Source organism: Hibiscus syriacus, unplaced genomic scaffold (genome assembly GCF_006381635.1).
Source record: "Hibiscus syriacus cultivar Baekdansim isolate YM2019G1 unplaced genomic scaffold, ASM638163v2 tig00018474_pilon, whole genome shotgun sequence".
Taxonomy (NCBI): Eukaryota; Viridiplantae; Streptophyta; class Magnoliopsida; order Malvales; family Malvaceae; genus Hibiscus; species Hibiscus syriacus.
Genome location: NW_024062436.1, coordinates 181,318 through 197,265, shown reverse-complemented (window position 1 = coordinate 197,265; position 15,948 = coordinate 181,318).

The window sequence follows — 15,948 nt, the reverse complement described above, 5'->3', positions numbered from 1 at the left end:
AGAAAGAATTGCAACACCAAACTTGAGGTAGAGCAAGAAGTGGCTAGTAATTGGATGCAAAGATGCAGAAACAAGAATGTTCAAATCCAAAAGCTTAATCAAAGAACGCAAGAAGCACGAACAAAACTTGAAGAAGATCTGGATCAGTCTAGAAATAAAAACTCAGAGTTTAACGCTTACATTTTGCAACTTGAAGAGTCATTATTTCAAGAAAAGGTTCGTATAGGACCTAATGATCTCAAAGAAAGTAATGAAGAAAGTGCTTCACTGCGAAGAAGCATTAGAGATCTTGAAAAAAATTCTGCACAATTGTCAAGTCAGAATCACTGAGTTAGAGCAAACTCTTGAAGGAACGAATGAACAATGGAAAAAGTCAACTGATTTCTATGTTGAAAGAAGCGAAGAAAGAAGTAATATGGTGTTCGAGGCCATGGTACAAATGAGCGAAGTTGCTAGATATGTCGGGGAACTAGCTGTTGAAGCCAAAATAATTGAGCATCACGTTGATCCAGTTTCTAAGTGCGGAAAGAATGTGTCATGGTTAATGAAAGAAATTATAGAGCTTAATAGGAAAGCTACGCCTTATCTGTAGTTATGAACTATTATAAAGAAACTTTTGTATGCCGATGAAAGTTGTTCTATGACAGTTAACTTTTTGGGATCAATACCTTTTTGCATACATGCATTTTGCATACATTCATTATTCATTTCATGATTTTTTTTATATAATTTTTATTATTAAGATAAAATTCATTAATTAAAATTTGGAAAAAATAATATCAAAAGATTTTTCAATCGCAGTTATTCTGGCCAAAAGAGAAATACAACATCACTACGGTACTAGACAAGCTACTAAGAGAATTATGGAGGATAAAAATACAACGTATTGAGGAACAACATAATAAAGAACAAGCAGAAATGAGAATGAAGCTGGAGAAAATTGAAGCCAATATTGCAAATTCACAAGACAACATGATGCAGAAAATAGAGGACATATTTAAAAGACAGGCTATCATTGGAAAAATGCATGAAAATCTTGTATCTTTCGACCAAGAACCTATGTATCCTCTAGGTTTTCCACCAGAACCAATTTATCATTCTGGTACTACACCTATACAAATCAATGCTCGTACATCTGCATTTCAAGAAGCCAAACCACATGAAAATCAACAAGTGGATCCTGCATCTTCAAGCAAAAATCCGCTTATATCAGATGTGAAAATAGGGGATCTTAATATTGAGCATTTAATCCCAGATTTGAATGAGCTGAATGAGAAAGAAAAAGTAAATGAAGAATTGACCAGATAGATCAAGAGCTTAGAAGAACGAATGAAATCCGTGGAAATAACTGAATCATTTTATGGGTTTGACGCTAGTGAGTTGAGTTTGGTTCCAGACCTAATCCTCCCCATCAAGTTCAAAGCTCCCGAATTTGATAAATATGACGGTACTACATGCCCTTCATCCCACATTACTATGTTTTGTCACAGAATGGCAGGATATGTGAAAGACGAAAAATTGTTAATTCACTGCTTTCAAGATAGTTTGACAGGACCAGCTTTAAAATGGTATACTCAATTGACCAAAGCCAACATTAGATCTTGGAAAGATTTGGCTAAAGCATTTTTAGAGCAGTACCGCCACGTAACAGACATGGTCCCTGATAGATGGACTCTCCAAAACTTGGAGAAAAAGAATAATGAAACATTCAGACAGTATGCCCAGAGATGGCGTGATACAGCAGCCCAAGTTCAACCACATTTGTCAGAAAAAGAGGCCACAGTAATATTTGTCCATACATTGAAAGCTCCTTATTTAAATCATCTAATGGGGAATGCAACCAGAAATTTTGCAGATTTGGTCATTTCTGGAGAACTCATTGAAAATGTCTTGAAAAGTGGCAAAATTGAATCAAATGAGGGGTTTAGTTCCAAAAGACCTATGTACCGGAAAAAAGAGAATGAAGTTAACAATGCAAACTTTTACAACAAGGATTCATCGAAAAGTGTTACAATAACCCAGCCAAGGGTTAAGAAAGAGGAAACAAACACTAATCGAGCAGAGTCCAGAGGATCTCGAAAGGAAAATGAAATGTTGTCTTTTACACCTTTACCAGTACCATATGCGGAGATCTATGATTCGCTGTTAAAAGCAGATGTCATACGGCCCTATCCTTTGGTTCCCATGCAACCACCATTCCCTCCTTGGTATGATACAAAGGCACACTGTGTTTACCATGAAGGAATTACGGGTCATTCTATTGAAAACTGTTTGGCATTCAAAAGGGTGGTTCAAAATTTGATCAACACTGGAAAGTTGGAATTCAATACACCATCTGCATCAAATCATCCATTGCCAAATCATGGAGATAAAAATGTGAATGCAATTCAGGAAGAGAACAGAAAGAAAGCAAAAACTGACATTTCTGAAATTAAATCTCCTTTTGTTTGGGTATTCCAACAACTCTCTTTAGCCGATATAATTCCACAACAATTCAGGCCAAAGCAGAATGAAGGCAAGAATTATTGTGAATATCATCAAGATAAAGGGAATAAAATTCAACTATGTCCTGAGTTTAGGGATTTGGTGCAAAAATTGATGAACAACAGAGAAATAGAATTCTTTGAAGAAGAACCAGGGAAAAAAGAAGATGATGTTTGCTCATCAGAGGATTCTAAACCTAATCAAAGAATAAATGATCCTGTAATCATTAATGTGAAATCATCTACGGCGATTCCTGCACCAATAAAGCCGAAAGTAGTTATCACCACTCCTCTACCATTTCCATACAAGGATACCGGCAGAGTACCTTGGAATTATACTACCAATGTTTCAATGGTAGGAGGATCTGTTTCTCTAGAAAAAACAGAAGAGAAAATACAGAATTTGGGTACAACATCGACGTCTGAAGCAGTAAGCGAAGTCGGGTTCTTTACAAGAAGTGGGAGATGTTACTCTCCCGAAACATCCAATGCTTCAGAACAAGTGAAAGCAAAAGGAAAAGCCATGGTAATACCTCAGAAGATATTTGATGATGAATCCCCTCCATCATTCAATGAGCCTGTGACAGAAAAACAAGCTCAAGAATTTTTGAAATTCCTGAAACATAGTGAGTATAGTGTGGTTGAACAACTACACAAACAACAAGCTAGAATTTCTATTCTTGATCTATTGGTGAATTCAGAAGCACATAGAAATGTTTTGATGAAAATTCTCAATCAAACATTTATCCCTGAAGATATATCCCTCAATAAACTTGACAGAATTGTGGGACATATAGCCGCTGACAATTACATAACGTTCACGGATGATGAAATACCGGAAGGCGGAATGGGGTCAGTAAAAGCTTTGAATATCACGACACATTGTCATGGTCATGTGTTGCCAGGAGTATTGATTGACAATGGATCCGCTCTCAACTTGATGCCTCTAGTCACACTTCAAAGAATGCCTGTGGATAAATCACACATGAAGAGTTATCAGAATGTGGTACGAGCCTTTGATGGTACTCAAAAAGAGGTTCTTGGGAAAATGGAAATACCGTTGTTAATTGGACCAATCGTGTACAATATTGACTTTGTGGTAATGGACATCCACCCTACATATAATTGTTTATTAGGGAGGCCATGGATTCATTCAGCAGGAGCCGTTCCTTCTTCATTACATCAGAAATTAAAATTTGTTGTTGATGGACAACTAATATGCCTCGGAGCTGAAGAAGAAATCATTGCGTCTGTAACAAGTGATGTTCCATATATCGAAACCAATGATGATGCTCTTGAATGCTCTTTCCGAGCTCTTGAATTTGTCAATGCAACCTTTATTGCAGAAGGAAGCAAAATTCCATATCCCAGATTATCTGATTGCACCAAGATGACGGTACGACAAACTTTAGGCATCGGAGCTAAAGCTGGGAAAGGTTTAGGAAAGAATCTTCAAGGGATTTCAGTTCCTGTAAGTATAAAGATGAAGAAAGATCGTTTTGGGCTTGGATTTAAGCCCAATTTTCAGCAAAAGAACAAAGAGATGAAAAGAAGATGTGAAGACAGAAAGGCAAAATTGAAAGGGGAAGAAATCCTTTGGAAACACATGTCTTTCCCACAATTGAAGACCACATTCAGATCAGGGGGAACAATTAATGTAGAACAACAGCTTGTTGAGGCCTTTACAGAAGAAAGGTTGACGAAAAATCAAAGCATAGTTGAAGAAGCTATGAATGGATTATTTATCAACATGATCATGAATGACAACAAGACTGACAAATACTTGGATAGGATTCGCCCATGTTTTCCTGGAGAAACACTCAACAATTGGACCACTGAAGATCTTCCTATAGTTTTTAATAATAATGCAAAGTAATATTCAGAACTAATCTTTATGTTTAGCTCAAAAGTATGAAAACTTTTTGTTATCTTGTAAAAGAAATTATGTTAAATATAAGAAATTTTCTTTAAAATTTTCAGATGGCAATCATTCTTTACATTTTCTTACATTTATACATTTATTTATTTCATAAATTTACTATATTATTTCGGAAATATGTCCGACTTAAATTTGCAGGTGTCACCATGTTAATAGCATGTTTATTCCTAAATTTAATCAAGAGATAAATTTAGAGCAGCCCATATGTCTGGAAGAAATCAATGGGTGTGAGGATGAACTGGAATGTGATGTTCCTACTGAACTATTAAGATTGGTAGAAAAAGAAGACAAACAAATTCTACCCCACAAAGAAGAGATTGAGACTGTGAATCTGGGAACAAATGAAGAAATGAAAGAGGTGAAGATTGGTACTACTCTGACAATCCAGATAAAACAAGAATTGATAAATCTCCTTCAAGAGTTCAAAGATATCTTTGCCTGGTCTTATCAAGATATGCCTGGTTTAAGCACAGATATAGTGATACACAAGCTTCCAATCAATCCAGAATATAAACCAGTCCAACAAAAGCTCAGACGAATGAGGCCAGAAATGTTGTTACAGATCAAAGAGGAAGTGATGAAACAGATCAATGCAGGTTTCCTACAGGCAGCTAAATACCCAGAATGGGTAGCCAACATTGTTCCCGTACCAAAGAAAAATGGGAAAGTTCGAATGTGTGTGGATTACAGAGATCTTAACAAAGCTAGTCCGAAAGATAGCTTTCTATTACCCCACATAGACACATTGGTGGACAATACTGCAGGCACGCATGGTTTTCATTTATGGATGGCTTTTCAGGATATAATCAGATAAAAATGAATCCTGAAGACATGGAAAAAATAACATTTGTAACCATGTGGGGCACATTCTGTTATAAAGTGATGCCATTTGGATTGAAAAATGCAGGGGCAACATATCAAAGAGCCATGGTAACTTTGTTTCATGACATGATGCACAAAGAGATTGAAGTATATGTAGATGATATGATTGCCAAATCCCGAACTGAAGAAGAACATATTCAAAATCTGAGAAAGCTTTTCCAGAGATTGAGGAAATATCAATTAAAGCTCAACCCCGTAAAATGCACTTTCGGGGTAACTTCTGGAAAACTTTTGGGATTTGTGGTCAGCAAAAAAGGAATCGAGATTGATCCAGATAAAGTAAAAGCAATTCAAGATCTTCCACCACCCAATACAAAAAAAGAAGTCCGAGGCTTTTTGGGAAGATTAAATTATATATCTCGGTTCATTTCTCAATTAACTGACAAATGTGATCCAGTGTTCAAATTACTTCGAAAGAACAATCCTATAGTCTGGAATGAAGAATGTCAAGAAACTTTGGATATTATTAAGAAATATTTATCCAATGCCCCAATTTTAGTATCACCAATGCCTGATAGACCATTAATTCTCTACTTGACGGTCTTTGAAAATTCAATGGGATGTGTACTGGGACAGCATGATGAATCTGGAAGGAAAGAAAAAGCTATTTATTATCTGAGCAAGAAATTTACTGATTGTGAAATTTGATATCCACCAATACAAAAATTATGTTGTGCCTTGGTGTGGGCTACTCGAAGACTCAGACAATATATGTTATACCATACTACTTGGCTGATATCAAAACTTGATCCTTTGAAATTCTTAATGGAATCACCAGCTTTGACAGGCAGAATAGCTAGATGGCAGATGTTATTATCTGAGTTTGATATTGTATATGTCAACCAAAAAGCGATAAAAGGAAGTGTCATAGCTGATTTTCTGGCCAGTCGTGTATCAAATGATTATCAGCCTTTGAGTTTCAATTTTCCTGATGAAGATTTGTTGTGTATATCCATGAATGAAGAAGTCAGAACAAATGATGCATCTGCATCTTGGAAGCTTTACTTTGACGGAGCATCCAATGCTTTGGGACGAGGAATCGGGGCAGTGTTAATTTCTCCAGAAAATGTTTATTATCCCTTTACAAGTAGACTGGAGTTCTTTTGCACCAATAACATGGCGGAATATGAAGCTTGTGTCATAGGATTGAAAGCAGCTATAGAAAGAAAAATCAAATGTCTCAAAATATATGGAGATTCATCGTTAGTGGTGTATCAATTGCGAGGAGAATGGGAAACAAAAGATCCTAAATTGTTGGAATATTGAAATTTTACCCTCAAATTAGTGAAAGAATTTGAGAAAGTCACCTTCAATTATCTCCCTAGAGAAGAAAATCAAGTGGCAGACTCTTTGGCTACATTAGCTGCTATGTTTCAGGCAACTAAGAAAGTTGACATGATGCCAATCAAAATGCAAGTATATGAAATTCCTGCACATTGTTATAGTGTGGAAGAAGAGGTAGATGGTAAACCATGGTATCATGATATTCTGCAATATATCAAAAATCAAAGTTATCCACCAAATGCATCGGAAATTGATAAAAGAACCTTGAGAAGAATGGCTGCTGGATATTTTCTTGATGGCGAGATTATGTATAGAAGAAGCAATGATCAAATGCTATTGAGATGTTTAAATACCAGCGAAGCTAAAAGCATCATTGAAGAAGTACACAGTGGAATATGTGGAACACATGCAAATGGTCTTTCCATGGCCAGAAAAATAATGAGATATGGATACTATTGGGCTACCATACACACATATTGCATTGATTATGCAAGGAAATGTCATAAATGCCAGATATATGCAGACAAGATTCATGTACCCCCATCTCCTTTACATGTAATGACAGCACCCTGGCCATTTTCTATGTGGGGAATAGATGTCATTGGAGCAATCACACCAAAAGCATCGAATGGACATTGCTTCATCCTTGTGGCAATTGATTATTTTACCAAATGGGTTGAAGCTGCTTCATATGCCAATATTAAGAGGCCCACAGTCTGTAAATTCATAAAGAAAGAGATAGTTTGCCGATATGGTCTACCAGAAAGGATCATTACAGATAATGCTCTAAACCTGAACAACAAAATGATGACCGAACTTTGTGCACAGTTTAAGATCAAACATGCAAACTCAGTGGCGTATCGTCCAAAGATGAATGGGGCAGTTGAAGCAGCAAATAAGAACATCAAGAGAATCATTACAAATACCACTGAAACTTACAAAGATTGGCACGAGAAGTTACCTTTTGCTTTATATGCATACCGAACTACTGTTCGAACATCTACTGGGGCAACACCGTTTTCTTTAATCTACGGGATGGAAGCAGTCTTACCAATTGAAGTTGAGATTCCATCGCTTCGAATATTGAGAGAAACAAAATTGGATGAATCTGAATGGATTCAAGCTAGAGTTGATCAATTGAACCTGGTTGAGGAGAAAAGATTGAAAGCTATTTGCCATGGACAAATGTATCAGAAACGGATGATGAAGTCTCATGACAAAAAAGTACATCCAAGAGAATTACAAGAGGGTGATCTAGTACTAAACAAGATTTTGCCTATACATAAAGATTTCCGTGGGAAATGGATGCCTAATTGGGAAGGGCCATACGTTGTGAAAAAGGCTTTTTCCGGAGGAGCATTGATCTTGGCAAAAATGGATGGAAAAATTCTGAGAAATCCAATAAACTCAGATTCTATCAAGAAATATTATGCTTGAAGAGAAGAAAAAAAGAAAAAAAGAAAAAAAAAGAGAAAAAAGAAGAAAAAAGGACGGTCAAGGTGAAAACCCGCAAAGGGCATCTTGTAACCAAAGGAAGGATTTGAGTTGAAAACCTGAAAATGCGGCTCAAATGCAGGTTGATATTAGGCATCTGGCAATTGAACCCTCTTAAGATTTTGACAGTTTGGGAGAAACTTCACATCTACAAGCATTTTGACAACGTTTGAGATCTTCCAGACAAAAGCTTACATCATTTCTCTAAATTGTGTCAACTTGATTAATTTAGAAATATTTATGCTAATAATTTGTTGAGACATTTGAATTTTTATCATTCTTATGCTTGCCATAACTTTGAATACAATTCTATCTATTTCAAGTTCAATTTATTTGAGATTCAATTTATTTTCGAAAATTCAATTTATTCTTCTATGAATTAACATAATTTTGAAATAAGTTAAAGATTTCTGAATATCACTTTATGTTAATACTTTTAAATACATGGAATACAAAGTAAGCCAATCATCATCATCATAAATCCATGAACAAGTCGTTATTTGCACTCTGGATATATAGGGTAACATTTGTTACAGTATTCTAAAAGTTGAGGATGACCAGTTTTACTGTTAACTAAATCGTTCCATGATTTGAAAAGAATGGGATATATTGGAATAGCAGAAGAGACAGCTGTCGTAGCAGTCATTGCAAGAAAATGCACCAATAAAAATCTTCTAGTTCATCATGATGATGTTTATTGCTTACATCAAGATTGTTACACGGGATGCTACCGACAACAAGGTCGAATTCGACAAATCTACTCATCAATTGCTCCAACCGATCACCATTCAGTTCTCACACATCTGTTTTCAAAGATATACTAATACAGTAGAAGGCGACCTCTGCAGCACTGATTCCAGCAAAAAGAAACAAGACATTGATATCACTGGAAAACATGTCTCTATACAGATCCTCGTGTATGGTTTTTAAGGAAACCTAGAAGCATTTCCACCTCATCAGGTTCAAGTGGAGCAACTTTATCCCTTCCAACCCATACTAGATTCCATTTTCAGCACTCATCAAGAACATACTTCTGGACACTCGAATGTGGCTCTTTGTCATAAGCTTCAAGAGCCTTAAAGATCCTTTCTGTCAATTTGGCACTTCCTGTACATGTTTATAAACAGTTCAACTTTGTTCTTGGATTCCAAGAAAGCCATCATTTCTTTGTCAATGGAAAAGCATCAACACATGGAGGAAGCAGAATAAGAGAAGATCTGTTCTTAATTGGCAGAATTATGAATATAGCATTTTTTAGTGTAGTAGCATGAAAATGCTTCGAATCTACAAAGTCTGGCTCTACATCTAATAAGTACTGTGATATCCCAGTCCAAACATTAACTGGAACAAATGCAATGTACTCATAGCATCTTCTGGAAGTGTTCTTTGAGTTATCTGATCTGGTTTGGTAAAACCAATCATTGAAATTGGAAGATGAATGTGCTCATAGCATCTTCTGGAAGTGTTCTTTGAGTTATCTGATCTGGTTTGGTAAAACCAATCATTGAAATTGGAAGATGAATGTGCTCATAGCATCTTCTGGAAGTGTTCTTTGAGTTATCTGATCTGGTTTGGTAAAACCAATCATTGAATTTGGAAGATGAATATGCTCATAGCATCTTCTGGAAGTGTTCTTTGAGTTATCTGATCTGGTTTGACAGAACCAATCATTGAAATTGGAAGATGAATGTGCTCATAGCATCTTCTGGAAGTGTTCTTTGAGTTATCTGATCTGGTTTGGTAAAACCAATCATTGAATTTGGAAGAGTAATGTGCTCATAGCATCTTCTGGAAGTGTTCTTTGAGTTATCTGATCTGGTTTAGTAGGAACCACAGAACCAATCATTGGAATTAAAAGATGAACTGCATGATCGTCTTCATTAAGAAGTTTCTTTTCAAGCTTCTTCTGCTTATTTCTTTCCCAAAAATCATAGCCCAAGTTTCGCCTTTTCTTGTAATTGGGATCATTGCATAATGGCTTCCCATCTTTTACTGGAAGAAATGCGTCAGCAGCCTTAGCCATTCGAGCAGCACATATAAAATTTGTCAATTATGCAATTGATGAATCTCGGCCACATCTCTACACGGCTATTGAAGCTTCAGCCTTTGAGAATCCCATTTTTGTCAAGTATAACAGTTTATTCTCCTCATCAGTATCAGAATTCAAGAATTCTCGGTATTAGAAGAACTATCGATATCTGTGAAATCATTTTGAAAGGTCACTTCATAATCAGATAAGTTGTTATCAGAATTAACATGTTGTATGAATGCAAGCTTTTCAAGAGCCTATCCTATTGAGTTTTATTCTCAAGAGGTTTTGTGACATTATATCTACATCTACATTTGTCAAAGATGATAGATTCTCTGATTTGAAGAAGAAAGATTTATTGGGTTTCTACAACTGAAGAAATACTCAGTTCACCAATCTGAAATCAAATAACTTAACATTCATGCATCATATTTAGGCATTTGCAAAAATATGTGCATTTTCATCCATGTTGAATTTTGACAGGAATTTCAAAGATTTTAGCAAAGATTTAAATCCATCACTTGATGGATCAGCTTTTCTAGAGAAAGTTCATAATAAGAAGAACTCATCTGAAGGAGGAAGAAGAAATTCATAATGAGAAGAATTTGTTCAACCTTATGCTCAAATCCATCACTTGATGGATCAGCTTTTCCAGGTAGAGTTCATAATGAGAAGAACTCATTACTTGAAGAAGGAAGAAGAAGTTCATAATGAGAAGAGCTTGTTCAACCTTTTACTCAGATCCATCACTTGATGGATCAGCTTTTCCAGTTCGAGTTCATAATGAGAAGAACTCATCTGAAGAAGGAAGAAGAAGTTCATAATGAGAAGAATTTGTTCAACCTTTTGCTCAGATCCATCACTTGATGTATCAGCTTTTCCAGTTAAAGTTCATAATAAGAAGAACTCATCTGAAGAAGGAAGGAGAAGTTCATAATGAGAAAAACTTGTTTAACCCTTTGCTTGAATTCATTATTTGATGGATCAGCAACGCCAAAGAGAGTTCATAATGAGAAGAACTCATCTGAAGAACTTGTTTAACCCTTTTGTTCAAATTCATCACTTAATGGATCAACCTTTATAGAGAAAGTTCATAATGAGAAGAACTCATTTGAAGAAAAGAAAGTTCATAATAAGAAGAGCTTATTCAACCTCTTGGATGACTCTATCATAGAAAGAAAGAGGTCAACATTATCCCCAGTGGAAAGTTCATAATAAGAAGAACTCATCTGAAGAAAGAGAAGAATTTATTCAACATCTCCATATTAATCAAGTGAAGTCAAATGAAAAAAAAACTTATTATCTTTTCGTCTTTGCTATATTCTTATTAAGAATAAGCAAAGAGGGGCAGCTGAAGATATTCATTTTTTTTTCATTTTAATGTTATTTATATAATAATAATTATTATTATAATTATAATAATAATTATTATTAATATATATTATTTAATATTACAAAACCCAAAATGGAGGCCCAATTACAAATGGTGGCCCAAATCCAGAAGCCCAATGGAAACCCTAAACCAGATTAGGATTTCCCTCTTACCCAGCCGCCTCAGCCTGCTACCGTTGGATCTGGCAAGATCCAACGGTCCAGATGGTTCCAGCAGGAAACCCTAGGGTTATGATACCCTAGGGCCACGACGCCGGCCGCCTCTCTGACCCCTTCATCAACTGCTGCCACGCTTCAACAGAAACATCCAGAGGAAGCAAGGAACGCCGTCCACGTTCCAACCATGGGGTGAGTCACCACCTACGGTTTGGTGACTCACCAAACTCTACCCTTTGGACTGGTCCGAGATGAGCACCGGTGATGGTTATAAAGCCATCACCCAACCTGCAAAGAAGAGGAGGAACCCAACAGAAAAAAAAAACACATCCAGCAACCACAAATCACTAAAACAGCAAGGAAAAGAGAGAAGAGAAACTTACCGAGGGAACAGTTGGTCATCAGAGCCTCTTTGGAGCCATCAGAAAGTCAAAGGTCGAAGGTATAAATTTTAGATCTACGCATTTCAGTAGTATTTTAGGCTAAAAAACCTCCGGATTTAGCTTTAGGGGAAACCAGGCTTTAATTTGAGGTGGGTTTTGTAATTTCCGGCCACCGGATGTGGTGGCCGGCGGCGGTTTTGACGGTGGCCGGCGGCGGAAGAACGCCGACTGACGGCTGCCGGCCGGCTGGCTTCTCTCTGTTTTAGAGAGAAGCGAGAGAGAAAATTCTCTCTCAGAGAGAGAGAGAGGAGAAGCTGAGAAATGAAGGCTGGCCCGAAGGGCCAGCCGTTTCGGACTTTAAATAGGCCTTCCCGAACGACGTCGTTTCGGGAAGGACTATTTGTGCAAATTTTAATTGTTAAATCCCGTCTGTAGTGTTCAAGATTTGTAAACTTTACATTTTAGTCACTAAATCGATTTTATAATCCTTTTAATTCGGTTCTTTAATTTTAATTTTATTTATTTTAGTCCTTTGTATTAAAATAATATATTTAGTATAAATAACATATTTAATCCCTTAATTTTAATAATTAATATTTTAATCTGATAATATGTTTTAATTTATTTTAATCTAATATCCGAATTTTATATAGTTTTATTTTAGTCACTAAATTAATAAAATAAGAAAATAGAATGTTTAATCCCTATAATTTTGATTAATTATGAATTAGGTTTTTAATTTTAATTTTACTATAATTTAGTCACTAATTTTAAATGTTTTCATTTATTTTACTGCTTTTAAATATATCGTTCTAATTGTATTTTTATTGTTTTAATTGTTTATATATTTAATATTTTTACTATTATTATATAGTCATAAATATATATGATAAATAATAATTTATATTTTTTATTTTAATATTTTTCAATATCGAAGAAAAGGGCAGTCTTAATACAACTGGATGTCCTATTCTGGTATTTTAAAATTAAATATTATAAAAATTATTATTTAATTTTATTTAAATTAATATTTATTAATATCAAAGAAAAGAACTGTCTTAAGACACCTAGAAGTCCTTTTCCGATATTTTTAAATAAATAAATATTTTTTATATAATTTTGAAATAATAGGATTATAAATTAAATATATTTTGAATTTTTTTGAATTTTTAATAATAGAGACAATTTATAATTAAAAAGTACCAATTTTGGGCGTTGTAGGGGTGCTAATCTTTCCCTAAACGTAACCGACCACGAATCCTTTTTTATTATTAAAAAGAACGAATTTTTGGTTATAAACGCAGATCAGTTCATTTTTTGATTGATGTTTTCTTAAAACTCTTTTAAAGAAAATAATTTTTAGGTATTCGACCTACCTGACCCAAAAGGCCGATGGCGACTCCCAAATTATTTTCAAAAACTATTTATTCACATCAATTTTTCCGCCAAGTAAAAAATTCGTGCTCGGGCGAAAACCGGTTACGACAATTTTTATTTGATGTGAATTTTTTAATGTTATTTAATATAAACATAATTTAAAATATAAAATAGAAACAGAAAGTGATCGGACGTCACTATCGGTCGTCCTCAATCATCGTAGATGATAGTCGTTCGATTTCAAATTTATGGGTTGATTCGCCTTGACCCCCAAGCCTGAATTTGGTGGTTGTTTCATCAAAAAAATGTCCTAAAACCGTAAACTTCGATTGAAATATTTCGGCTTCCTCACTTTTGATCTCCATCTACGACGGTCGAAGGTGGCGACCTACCATCTCATGTTTTATTTTATATTTTAAATTATTTTCGTATTAAACAATAATAATAAATGCCTCATCATATAAAAATAACAAAATAATTCAACAGAACGATTCAAAAGTTTGGTGAGTAAATTAGAAAAATAAAAAATGCAATAAGTAAAATATAAGTAGAGAGTAAAATTAAATGAAAAAATAGTGTAATTTACCCAAATATTAAATATTTTTTATTTAATATGAAGTAAGTATAATGCAATATATATTCAAAGATAACTCTCAACCATTTTACATTAAAGGCTCACACCACTGACATCTCTAGTGCTCGAAAACAAAACATACCAATCATTTCCGTTAATTGCAAAAATATCATGTTGCTGTAATTTACGAACCATCATATTCACCGAAAAAAAATTCTGATTAATCTGAGATAAATATAAGACAATATCTGTTTAAAGATATATAAGAAAGTATCTCCGGTTGTTTAGGGATTTTCCCGTTTTCCCTTTTTCCTCGACAGCTGATTGAGGTGGGAGAAGTTAATATTGGGTTACAGGCACAAGCTTGAATTCAGGTCTCAATCATGCACGTTCTTAGGGTACAACCCACAACATAAGGGATATATGTGTCTTGCTACAGATGGGAGGATTTATATATCAAGACATGTGGTTTTTGATGAGACAGTTTTTCCATTCATGAGTTCTGGTACCTCTATTGTTTCAACTGGTATTACAAGCTCTCTTGAGCTTGTTACAGATGTTAGCAAATTACAAATTGGTGGTGCTGTTGTGGGTGTCTGTTGGGATTTTCAGAAGCTCGATTCGACAACCGAAACTGTTTACAAAGAGGGGTCGGAATGATTTTTGAGTTTAGGGAGTAAGGAGATTGAAAGATAAAAAATTGTACAGTGATTTAGAGTGGTTCGACTTTCTAAACCAAAGTCTACGTCCACTACCTTAGCTCCTCACCAAGGAAAATTTGTTCTTTCTTTTGAGGACAAAGAGATAACCTTACAACTCCCTAGTTTTTCCGGGCTAAACTAGAACCTTTCCCTAGCTTTTACACGGGATAAGCTAGAACCTTTCCCCTTTACAAAAGGATAAAATAAGTAAACAAGAAAACCTCTCTAAGGTAGGTGTTTACAAGATTGAGCTCACAAGAACAAAATATTTACAAGAGAAAGATGAAATAAGAATGAAAAACTCTTCTCTTGTGTTTGATTGCTTGGATAGTTGTTCTCTTTCTTCTTCAAGTGTCCTTAGCTTGTATTTATAGCTTGAAATGTGTTTGATGTTGTATATAGTCGTTGGGGATGTTTTGGAGCCGTTTGAGGATGATTTTTATGCTCAAAAAGACTGCCCATAACATGGTGCATTGGTGCACTATCATGGTGCATCGATACCCCTTCATTAAATTCAAATAAACTAGCCGTTGCAGCCTTCATGCATGGATGCACAGCAGGATGCATCGATGCACAGCAGGATGCATCGATGCACAGCATGATGCATCGATGCACTAAGTGCATTCGAAATGGAGTGTATGGATGCACTGCAAGGTGCATCGATGCACTAGTTCAGGTGCATGGATGCACTGCAGGGGTGCATGGATGCACTGTAGGGGTGCATGGATGCACTTTGACACCCTTTAGCATTTTTTCTCAAATCCGAATTTAACGGACTTTGAATTATTTTTGAAATTTTTTAAAACTTTGAATAAATTCAATTCAAGTCCAAAAACATTTTGCCTTAAATTTGTTATATCGAAACATAATTCAACAGTGTCGAACCAATACCTGCCAGTTTGAGGGAGAGTTCAGATCATGTAGATATGGCAAACACAGCTGAGAATGAGATCTCGAGTATAAATGTTGAAAGTAATCAACATAATGCACTTGATGTCCAACATAATGATGGTAATGTTCAACAAGCTAATGAAGACTTAGGTGTTCATGATAGTATGGATTCAGAAGCATGAAATAATGTTGAGTCTATAGTAAATCGTCACCCCATGCTCACGAGAAGCAAGTGTGGTGTTTTCAAGCCCAAAGTGTATTCTGTCACCTATGACATGATGGAGCTTGTCAATGTGCATGAGGCTCCGCAGTCACCACATTGGAAAAATGATATACTTATTGAACTTGAAGCATTGCAGGCGA